This window comes from Heterocephalus glaber, unplaced genomic scaffold (genome assembly GCF_053883595.1).
Source record: "Heterocephalus glaber isolate CG9 unplaced genomic scaffold, H.glaber_assembly_v1.0 deba00001547, whole genome shotgun sequence".
In the NCBI taxonomy this organism is placed as follows: Eukaryota; Metazoa; Chordata; class Mammalia; order Rodentia; family Bathyergidae; genus Heterocephalus; species Heterocephalus glaber.
Genome location: NW_028258340.1, coordinates 18007514 through 18019508, shown reverse-complemented (window position 1 = coordinate 18019508; position 11995 = coordinate 18007514). Strand labels below are relative to the sequence as shown.

General features: G+C 42.0%; 3 pseudogenes; 1 reads left to right on the top strand and 2 right to left on the bottom strand.

Moving 5' to 3' along the window:
- Positions 1 to 2081: 2081 nt before the first annotated feature.
- LOC101719729 (polyadenylate-binding protein 1 pseudogene) lies at positions 2082 to 3424 on the top strand (annotated as a pseudogene).
- Positions 3425 to 7160: 3736 nt separating this feature from the next.
- LOC101719373 (ferritin heavy chain pseudogene) lies at positions 7161 to 8093 on the bottom strand (annotated as a pseudogene).
- Positions 8094 to 8952: 859 nt separating this feature from the next.
- Positions 8953 to 11995, bottom strand: part of LOC101719025 (ferritin heavy chain pseudogene) — a 39198-nt pseudogene continuing 36155 nt past the window's right edge.

Below are 11995 nucleotides of genomic sequence, written 5' to 3'. Positions count from 1 at the left end.
TCTGCTCTAATGGACAAGATTGTACATACTGGAGAAAATTTAATTTTAATAATAGATTAATATAGTTTCAGGTACCGCATTTAAGGACTCCTATGCTGCTTCCTTTTTCTATTCTCATAAGTAGCAGTGTAATAAACTTTCACAAGGCTTCTTGACACTCCCTGCATCTACATCTGTACTGCCTATGCTCATCTCTTCACTTTCCATATATCCTCAGCTTACTGAATCAACCTCCTGCCCCGCTTTCTTCTTTCACAAGCCTCCTGGGCCTAATGATCCACTACAAGTGCCAGACCCAATACAAAGGTGAAGCAACTAGACAGGATGCTCCCTTGTAGGAAGACTGTATTTATATCTTTTCCATATCACTGAAACAAATGATTTTCTAAGTGATCTAGGGGAAAGGAATCAATATCATTAAAGAAAATGGGGTCATAATCTCCTCTTGATGGGTCGACTATGTCCCTGAGCATGTTTCCCAATGATCATCAACACAGCCAATAAAAGCTCCAGTCGATGAAAGTATGACAAGAATAACACGAGCAGCATCCTGGAATAGACTCATGTTACTCCACCAGGCCAATTCATCTCTAAAGAACAGATTAGAAGACGCTTGGGTAGGGAAATGTTTGTTTACTATATACTTAAGAATACTTAATTCTGCAACAAACAAGAAAAACAAAGGAAGAGGACAGATGAAGCTAAATGTAGGTAATTTTTGTGAGACATATTGGACATGGATAAAGTGGCAGAAAGTAAGTATCCTGAATAGGAAGGGATGAAAAAACCAAGTAGCAATCAAGTATTCATGACAGGTGGATCATCCTTCGATCAGATAGGCTTTGGTGACAACCATCTGTTCTCACATTCCAGATAAAAACCACCTGTTCAGCAGGTGACCAGTGTGTTATAGATATGCCCAGGAATATCTGACCCTGGGTCTTTCTGATAGAGCAGATGTGTGTTAGTGCCAGATATCTTCATTGCTGGTCCTCATAACCACCGTCACTTTCTTTCTGCCTTTCCACAAGGCTAAGGCAGAAAGAAAGAGTGGACACGGGAACTTTCCATGGGATAGTATTCAAGCGGTGTGGCTCTTTTATCCTGCTAGTTTCATCTCTCCTTCCACCCCCTCTTTTCCTTGCTTCCCACTGTGTGGTCTAAATCATTCAGAAAACTGTGTGATTCAAATATCTTAATTTGATGCAATGAGTCTTCTGGATTGCAACTCCTTGCATATCCTGTCTGGCAATGTATTCAAAGAGTGCAAAATCATCAAAGTAGTTTTAAGTAGTGCCTAGAAGTGATAACAAAAAGTAAAATAACCTGAACACTTGGCCAACATAGGGATAAGAAAGTGACAGAGACACCCGAAGACTTCACTATCACCTAAGTACTTCTGACTTTTAAGCAGCAAGGAAACAAAAGATTGAAGTGTCACCTCCCAAATACTATCAGAGATTTGGAGACAGAAGAGTACACCAGCCTAAGGGACAGGAACTATCCCATATCTCAGACAGAAGATGCAAACCAAGTTACTTATTCTCAGTGGTACCTGGGACAGAAAGTCTAGGTTAGTGGTGGTGAACCTATGGCACACATTATTGTGTTTTTCTTTTAAAACAAAAGATGCTAATGTACGAGTTACTTTTTTCTAAACTAAAACCTCAGTATTCAGGTTTAATTGCAACACTGGCATCTTGTGATAAATAAGTGGGTTTCGGGTTGCAGTTTGGGCACTTGTCTCTAAAAGGTTTGCCATCACTGGTCTAGGTACAACAACCTGAAAGTGAGTGCCTGCAGGGCCACAAGGGATTTCAATCAGTAAGGGCATTTTCCAGGGCCTAAGGTATATTGCTTGAATGGCACCTACTGTGGTAGACTGGAGAATACATGTGACCTAAGGTGGCAACTGAGATTGAGCCCCATATGAAGGTTCCCAGGAGAAAAGGACCCAGTGTGAAAGGTGGAACGCCAGATGGAACTTAAGCGCGAATTTGAACAGATGAACAAGACAGGATCACCAGATACCAGGGTGTTAATCTTTATGTGAAACATCTTGATGATGGTATTGATGATAAATGCCTCCAGAAAGAGTTTTCTCCATTTGGTACAATCACTAGTGCAAAGGCTATGATGGAGGGTGGTCGCAGCAAAGGATTTGGTTTTGTATGTTTCTCCTCCCCAGAAGAAGCTACTAAAGCAGTTACAGAAATGAATGGTAGAATTGTGGCCACCAAGCCACTCTTATGTGGCTTTAGCTCAGTGCAAAGAAGAGTGCCAGGCTCACCTCACGAACCAGTATATGCAGAGAATGGCGAGTGTTAGAGCTGTGCCCAACCCTGTAATCAACCCCTACCAGCCAGCACCTCCTTCAGGTTACTTCATGGCAGCTATTCCACAGACTCAGAACCGTGCTGCATACTATCCTCCTAGCCAAATTGCTCAGCTAAGACCAAGTCCTCGCTGGACTGCTCAGGGTGCCAGACCTCATCCATTCCAGAATATGCCCGGTACTATCCGCCCAGCCAGTCCTAGACCACCATTTAGAACTATGAGACCAGCTTCTTCACAGGTTCCACGAGTCATGTCAATACAGCATGTTGTAAACACATCAACACAGACAATGGGTCCACGTCCTGCAGCTGCTGCTGCTGCAGCTACTCCTGCTGTCTGCACTGTTCCTCAGTATAAATACACTGCGGGAGTCCGCAATCCTCAGGAGCATCTTAATACACAGCCACAGGTTACCATGCAACAGCCTGCTGTTCATGTACAAGGTCAGGAACCTTTGACTGCTTCCATGTTGGCATCTGCCACCCCACCCCCCAAGAGCAAAAGCAAATGTTGGGTGAATGGCTGTTTCCACTTATTCAAGCCATGCACCCTACTCTTGCTGGTAAAATCACTGGCATGTTGTTCGAGATTGATAATTCAGAACTTCTTCACATGCTTGAGTCTCCAGAGTCCCTCCATTCTAAGGTTGATGAAGCTGTAGCTGTACTACAAGCCCACCAGGCTAAAGAGGCTGCGCAGAAAGCAGTGAACAGTGCCACTGGAGTTCCAACTGTCTAAATTGATCAGGGACCATGAAAAGAAACTCGTGCTTCACCAAAGAAAAATATCTAAACATCGAAAAACTTTAAATACTATGATAAAAAACCATTGCAAAATATAAAATAAATAAAAAAAGGAAAGGAAACTTTGAACCTTATGTACTGAGCAAATGCCAGGTCTAGCAAACAATGCTAGTCCTAGATTACTTGATTTAAAAACAAAAAATACAAGAAAAATAGTAAAATATAAAAACAAATTAATGTTTTATAGACCCTGGGAAAAGAATTTTCAGCAAAGTACAGAAATTTAAAGCATTCCTTTCTTTAATTTTGTAATTCTTTACTGTGGAATAGCTCAAGATGTCAGTTCTGTTTTAAGTAACAGAATTGGTAACTGAGCAAGGAAACGTAATTTGGATTATAAAATTCTTGCTTTAGTAAAAATTCCTTAAACAAACAAACAAACAAAAAGGACCCAGTGTGGCCCAATAGTAACTTCAAGAAAAACCAGAAATGGGGAATTTTATGAGAGCTCTCCTAATTAAAAATCAATTTGTTTGCTAAGATCCTGGTTTTAAAATACTATTTTTTCCAATAAAAGGAACTAGGACTCCTTGGAGAAATGACTAGGTCTGGGGTGGGGGCAGGGAAAAGACATCATGAGTTTAGAGGATCTTGTAGTACCAGGCAGTAAGGAAGTGCTACATACACAATGATGGGAGTGCATCAAAGGGACACAGGAGATAACTGAAAGAGGTCTCAATGGTTAAATGCAAAATATTTGAGGAACAAAATAAATAATATAGTCTCGAATTATAACTCAAAGCAGTAAATGAGTCCATACTGAAATAAATGATTGAGCAAATAAATGGAAAAGGTACAGATCTTCCTTATAGAACAATTTCAGATGTTATAAGTAAATACTCTCTCTATCCAGGAGGTGGCGCTTAATTCTTCTTCCTGTTTCTTGAGGCTGAACTTGACCTAATGACTCACTTTAAAGAACAGAATTTGGAAAGGAGAACCCAGCAAGCTTACAGTGGAAAAACCTGGCCAACACCATCCTAACCAAGTAATCAAGCTTGACATGGCCGCTGATAAGTCATATTGTTGTGATATAGCCCACTTGGTATGATGTGATTAGAAAGATTACTTCTATGAAACTTCATTCCCCAAACCCAGAACCCCAGTCTAATTACAAAACACCCAACAAATCCAAATTGAGAATTGTTCTACAAAATGCATGAGCAAGTACCCTTTATAACTGTCACAGTCATAAAAAAATAAGAAATGACTAAGAGACGATCAAGGTGTTATGACAACTGAATACAATGTGATATTCTGGATTAGAACCTAGAACACAAAAAGAGTACACATGGAAAGACTGGTGAAAGCTGAACACAATGTGGAATTTAGCTGATAAGAATATGCCAATTCTAATTTCTCATGTTTGACAAGCATATCATGGTTATGGACGATGTTAAAGTTAGAGGAAGCTGGGTAAAGGATATATAAACAACTGAACTATCTTTGCAATTTAAATCTAAAATTTAAAAGTATTCCAAAGTAAAATGTTTACTAAAACAGTCAGTCCAAGCCTTCCTCTACTGAATACCTGATTAGACATGTTTCTTTGGTTTATGAAAAGAAATTGGAGTTGCTGGTAAATGAAAAAAAATAAAGGAAGAATTTAAAAATGAGAAATGTAGAAGAAATTTCCAGAGTAGAGAAGATTCGGGAGAAATTAATGGGTGCTTTATACTGCTTGTCACACATTTCTGAGGAAAAAAATACTTTTCCTTTTTCTAGAAAATGAAGTACAAGTTGTCAGTGACAACCATCTATTAAGAAATTTCCTTTTGTGATAGAGTGAGGATTTTTCCCCAGAGGTAAATTATTCAACACAGTTAATTTGAATCGGTGTTTGAGCCTGAGATGAAGTTATCAATTTTACCATTTTCCCTTAGTCTGTCCTGATATTATCATTGCCTTTGATGGTGGTACCCATAGCAACAGACGTTGTTTTAGACATCCTTCTCCCAAGCTGCAGAGCACACCCAAGGACTGACAATCATCCAGCTGTGTGTCTCAGGGTAGCACTTTCCAGGGGTGGAAGGCCGAGTCAAATCTCACTTCCAGGGATTGAAAGTCCAGTTACCAAGGAACTGAGAATGTGGCACACCCTCAAGAAGTTTGTTCACTCCTTTTGTTAGGTATGTGGTAGGGGAAGGTGGAAAAATTAGGAGCCTTGCAGCAAGGGACAAAGCCCAGACACTGGACAGTATAAAGGGGCAAACTTCATCTAAAAGTTGCTTACTTCTTCCTACCACCATCCCACATATTTGAAAGGCTGTGACAAAAGGAGGGAATTTAGGACACTCATGTTTTTCTTGCAGAAGAACCAGGATAGAACCACTTGAGTTGCCACTGTACCAAGATTTCTCTGCCAGGGATTCTTTAAGAAAAGGAGTGAAATGTGACACTACAAACTACAAACTGGCTTGTAATGGGCATTGGAGTGTAATCACCATTGTCTATGACTCTTGTAGGTGAGGAAATCCTGTTTTTCTTGGCAAAACAAAAAGATATAGTTCTAAATAGACTTCTCTGCATTGTCCTAGAGAGTCCTTCTGAGTCATAGCAAAGAGAATGATACCATAAAGAGGAGGCTTGGTGGCCACAACTGTCTGGGGTCAGCTATAGATGCCAATGAAGAGACTACAATAGGGAGTGGTTAATTACAGTACACTACATAAAGTAATATCATACATTACAGTACATTGCACATGGCAACATAGAGGCTTCTCTGTCCATGCTTTCAGATGAGCTGGATTGGCAGGTAGAGGACATGTTTTGCAGCCACCCCCTTTACCCATTGTGCCTGAAGAGAAGCTACTCCCAAGGAAGACATCTGTGCAACGGCGCACTCGCTGGTGATTTCCAAACTGAAGGTCTTCCCAGGTATTTGGTGCCAACTGAGGTAATAGCGCTGCTTCGTGTGTGGGGGAAAGAGCCTCAGCAGAGGGATTCAGGTGCTGACTGCCTTCCTGGGAGGTGCCCTGCTACCTCTTGTACGGTCTGTTGGTAGTTCTAAAGGCTTCTTTCATATTAGGAAGATTTTGGCTGAGGTTTAGAAGCCATCCCCACCTGAGGATGGAAGGCACACCTATAATTAGGAGGAAAACTATAGTGTTCAGGGCTGTCTTTAAGACTGTTGGGGATTTCCCTCCCTTCCAGGGCTGGTTATCTGGCTGGATTCCCAGTCTACCTGCACAAACTTCCTTAACCCATTGATATACCTGTGAGGTAAGGAAAGAAAATGGAATATGGCACCATAAATCCTATGTTATTGCCCTTATTCCATAACTTCTTGCCTGCGTGGTCTCCCTTTCTCAATGATAAAGACATAGGCATACCTGTTCTTATTCTTTAGGGTTCTTATAAAAATACAAAATGATAATGTAAATAAAAGGACGTGGACTTGCAAAATTCTACTGTTATTAGTTTGTTGGCCTCATGGCTATGGGGAAGCCAGCCTAAGGCTCATTTCATGAGAATCTAGGGTGGCCTTGTCAAAACATCCTCTGCTATGCCAACTTCTAAGGCCCTCCTGCTACCAAGAATCAACAGACATTAACATATTTTTAGTAAACTAAAAGTCTTCAGGTAAAGTTAAATATACCTGTATTTATTTTTTCATTCTGTTCTGGGATAGCACTCATGGCCCTCTGCATGCATGAGGCAATTGAACTACCAGTAAGTTACACAGCAACCTAGAACTCCTTTATTCCCTGCCCAATACCATTTCCTTAACTTCTGCCCCACTGACACTGTTTTCACACTCTTATAGTACACAGATACCAGGCCCCAGACCATCCACACCACCCGATCCCACTTTTCTCCTTCATTATAGTGACCCTGAGCTGCCTGTGGATGAGGCACTGGTGGGTGGGGAGACTCCTGGATACTCATTTTATACTCAAAATATGGATGTGACACTTTTTGAAAGTGTGGGCTCCATACACATGAACCAACTGGACACCTTTATTGCATTAAGAACCAAATAACTTTATTGAAAGCAACAGTCTAACCGAAAGAGCTGAAATGAACGTGGTTCTGAGGGAGGTATGCACGCCCTGCCTGGTGACCCACGGAGAACCGACCGGCCCTGGCAACAGTTCATGCTCAGTTCTCTTTGTTGCTACCGCCACTGTCGTCATCGTCCAGGTTGAGCCTATGAAAGTAGTTCTCCATGCTCTCTCTCAGGGTCCTCATCTCGCGAAGGGTGATCAAGCACTCTTCCAAATTTTTGAGGACTGCAAGCTGCGGATTCAGGTAGTGGGTCAGAATGAAGTCGCACAGTTCGGGGTCAGCCTTTTCGGCTGCAAGTCTATGCAGCAACAGGAAGCTCTTTCTGAGATTGTTCTCCAGATGGATGGCACACTCCACAACCTGGACGCTGCCATGCCAGTCGTTGGTGTTGGGCTCCAGGATGTCCTGAAAGAGGACCCGCCCACCTCGCTTGTTTTGCATCCATATGAGCTTCTCAGCTCCTCCTCTCCAATGCTGAGACCGGCGCAGAAGGAAGGGCGAGAAGTGACTCAAGGCCACGGTGAAGCAGTTGCAATAGACGGCCATGGACTTGTAGACATAGGAGGCATAGAGCTGCAGCTGGATCTGGACATTGACCTGGGCCTCACAATCAGGGTGGTAGCTTTTTGGGCCCTCCAGGGCCTTGGCAGGCACACTGAGTACAAAGGCCATGAAGGCTGCGAAGTTAGAGCGAGCTTGTGAGCTACGGAGTGGGCAGTGGTAACGGCTGTGGTGGCGAGGTCTTTGTGGTGCCATGGTGGCTGAGTAGCGGTCGGCCAACGGCTCCCGGTAGAGGCTGAGGTGAGATGAGGCTGAGGTGAGTCTGAAGTAGTGCGGAAGTGGAAGGGCCCAGAAGCAGGCGGGGCCGGAAGTATAAGGGGCACAGAAGTGGGCGGGGCCAGAAGTGGAAGGGCTGGTTCAGAAGCAGGTGGGGCTGGAAGTGGAAGAGCCAGAAACAGGCGGGGCCAGAAGTATGGCTGAAGTAGGTGGGACAGAAGTGGGTGGTGATGGGTCTTGGGGTTCTCTGAGGTTGGGCTCAGGGTCTCAGCAGTCAGGGGCATGTGCGCAGAGTTTACTGAGTAATATGGGCAGCTCTGCTCTAACCTATACCATATATTGAAAGATTATTTATGAACATAAGTGCAAATTTTTTGATAATCACCTGGATGGTTTCTTTAAGCAACTTATCTGAATATTGTCAAAATGTGACCATTTTATAAAGTATAGTGGTTTTTGTGGTATATTTAATATATTTAAAGCTCTATTTGAATAGTAGTTGTCCTCAACGACTTGAATACTTGTATGACCTCTCTGAGGAAGGGGTTGGGGCTCAGGGGCAGTCATTCAGGTGCCAAATTTCATCAGCAACTCTGGACAACTTTGCAGTCTTGCTTCTATTGAATTTTTAATTTTGCAAGATTTCTAGCATCTAAGTACTCTTTTCCCGTATAGTGCCCTTCTAGCACAGCCTGTTTTGGTAAAGTTCTCTTCTATTTCCTTTATTAAATAGTCTCCAGAATTAGTTCTATTTGCTCATCATGATCTCTTCATTTCCCTAAAATATCTGGCCAAGCATTGTACATTCCTAATAAGAAAAAAAAAAAAAAGACTTCTCTGAGGCAGGGGCAGAGAGGGCAGGAGGAGTACTGAGTTTTGTATTTTTGTTTCGTTTTGTTTTGGGGGTGAATCAAATGTCTTTATTTGAAGCAATTAAAGAACTTAAGTAGATGTTCTGGTACAATTTATAGAAAAGGTAAAGGTAACCCCAACATGCATGCACTGCCCTGGTGACGTCAGCCCAGGCTTAGCTCTCGTTGTCACTGTCTCCCAGGGTGTGCTTGTCAAAGAGATACTCTGCCATGCCGGACTGGGGGGCTCCCGTCTTGCGCAGGTTGGTCACATGGTCACCCAGCTGTTTGATGGACTTCACTTGCTCATCCAGGTAATCACACAGGTGGGGGTTATTCTTGTCAGTGGCCAGTTTGTGCAGCTCCAGGAACGACTGGTTCACGCTTTTCTCCAAGTGTAATGCACACTCCATCGCATTCCGCCCACTCTCCCAGCCCTCACGGTCTGGTTTCTTGATATCCTGAAGGAAGATCTGGCCACCACTCTGGTTCTACAGCTTCATCAGCTTCTTGGGATGTTTCCTCTCCTTGTGAGATTGATAAAGAAAGTATTTGGCGAAGTTCTTCAAAGCCACATCATAGCGGTCAAAGTAGTAAGACATGGACAGGTAGACGTAGGAGGGGTAGAGCTTCAGGTTGATCTGGCGGTTGATGGCAGCCTCAGCGTCCTGGTGGTAGGTAGCTCTGGCACAACAGCTGCGAGGGCGGGCGAGGCGGTCATCATAATGGTGGTGATGGTGGTGGTGGCAGCAGCAGTAGCGGGAGCAGTGGCCATGGCCGTGGCAGCGGGGGCAGCGGCAGTGGCTGTGACGGGCAGGGGCGGTGGTGCAGGCAGCGGTGAGGGCGGGTAGCAAGGAGTACTGAGTTTTATCAGCAACCTATATGGCATTCCTCTGAGAATCTCTAGGCCATTCAGAAAATAACTGCTCTGTTGAGATATGCTTTATATGCCATAAAACTAATCCTTTGAAAGTAAACATTTCCACGACTTTTAATATATCCATAGCATTTTGTAGCCATCACCAAAATTCCAATTTCAAAAGATTTTTCTCATTCCACAATGATATTTCTGATCCCTTAGTAGTCACACCTCATCATACCTCCTCTGCAAAACTGACAAGCACTAACCATTTTTATTTCTACAGATATGCTTATTATGAGCATTTCATATCACAAAATCATATCACATGTAGCCTTTTGTATATGACTTCTTGCAACTAGCATGTTTTTATTATTCACAGAACTTTTTATTAGCACAAGCTGTTTATGATCATATCATTCATGTAGTCAGAGGCAAAGTTCTAAAAAGATGAATCTTGGTATGGGCCATACTTTATAAGTGTTGAATAGATAAGGTGAGTGGGACAGAAAGTTGACCAAGATATGGTCTTAGTCTTCAGATAATGTCAAAGTCCTCTCTACTATGTTAAGAATCTTCAGTTCTAAAATTCTAGAACACTCCTTGAAAGGAGACAAACCAAGGATAGTTTTGTGGAGGAAATGGGAAGGAACTGTACCTGAATGTTCCAGTCTTCCTAGTCCATGAGAACATTCTAGGGAGACATTCTATTAGACATACAGACCTCTGTGATGGAAACTTTCTCCAACCCCTCTATAGTAAAGGATGAGTAAATGTAGGGCCCCCTGGTTATTGGAGCGTTTTCAGTGCCTGCATCCACTGATTAAGAAGAGAGTCACATGTGACTGGGATGTTTTGCAGCAGGGAGCACTTGAAAAAGCAGACATTGATAGCCCATGTGCAAGCTCTCAGCATCTGTGTGCAAATGTAGTTAAATGCCACGGGTATAGCAGATGGCAAGAATTGGGCTATCAAGCAAGAACAATAAGGACAAAAGTTACTTCTAGATTTATGGTCACAGTTCTGGAAGGGAGCTGAACTTAGATATGTCCATTTAGAATAGCAGTTTCTAGTAGTGTACAGTGCCTTATTTTACAGGTAAAGCCACTGACCAACTCTTTATTGGTCACAGTGTGAACTCGCCTACATATAAAGGATTGGGTGGATGGCCTATTTCACCAGCCCTACTCCAATTTAGCACAGATACTTATTAGTATGCACATTTACTTGGTTCTTATTTTTTTCCCCTTCCCTTGCCTTCCCTTCACCCCCTCCACCCTTTCCTATTTGCAAAGACTTTGTTTCCATTGTTTTCCTCTTCTCATATGTTTTCTTTTCCCTTTTTCCCTTTTTTCCTTTCCCCTACCCCTCCCACTTCCCCTGCTCTTCTAGACCTTTTCTTCCTGTTACACAATATCAATTATACATTTTTTTAAATTACAATATCAAGATCTAGGAGACATTACCGCAGATTTTACAGAATTTAAAAGGATATAGAAAGCATATTACAAAAATCTTTTTTGAAATAAATTTGACAACTTCTAAGAAGCACCTTGGAAGACAAATTAATGAAATTAACTCTGGAGGAAATATAAAATTTGAAGAGCACCTATTAAAGAAAGTATATTCCTAGCTTGAAAACCTACCTATATGACAACAGCAGGCTCATAAACATTTTAACTGATAAATTATATCAAACAATTAAAGCAGAAAAAAGAAGGAACACTTCTCCCCTCATTTTAGGAACTCAACATTGTGCTAATCCTAAAACTGGATAAAGATAATAGAAGAAAAAAGTATGAACATACATAGAAATTTGTTTAACAAAACAAACTCTTAGAAGTCAGATCTGGCAGGATGTAGAAAGTGGTTTTGTTATAGGGATGGCAGTATTGGTTCAGCATTGGAAGATCCACCCCCAAAAGTCATCATTATAACAGAGGAAAGGAAAAAGCCATATGATCCTGTCACTAGTTGGAGACAAAGCATTGGACTAAATTCTACACTGTTCATGGTAAAAGCTATCAGGAGCCTAGAAGTAGAACAGAAACTTCTCAACAGATTAAAGACATGTACTCCATACTTTCAGCGAGAATGCCTTATATAAATCGAGAAGATACAATGCTTTCTCCTTAAGGTGGGGAACAAGGGCAGATATGCTTACTCTTTATCTGTCCATTAAACTTTGAAACCTAGTCCCCACCAAAATAGTCTGGCAATAAAATGATACAACTAGGATAGGATTGGCACGGCAGAAGCAAAATCTTTATATGTAGATGTAATGATCATCTACAGAGAAAATACTAAGAAATCTCTAGGAGCCCCTAGAACTTGTACTTGAATTTAGCAGGTTAGGAAAA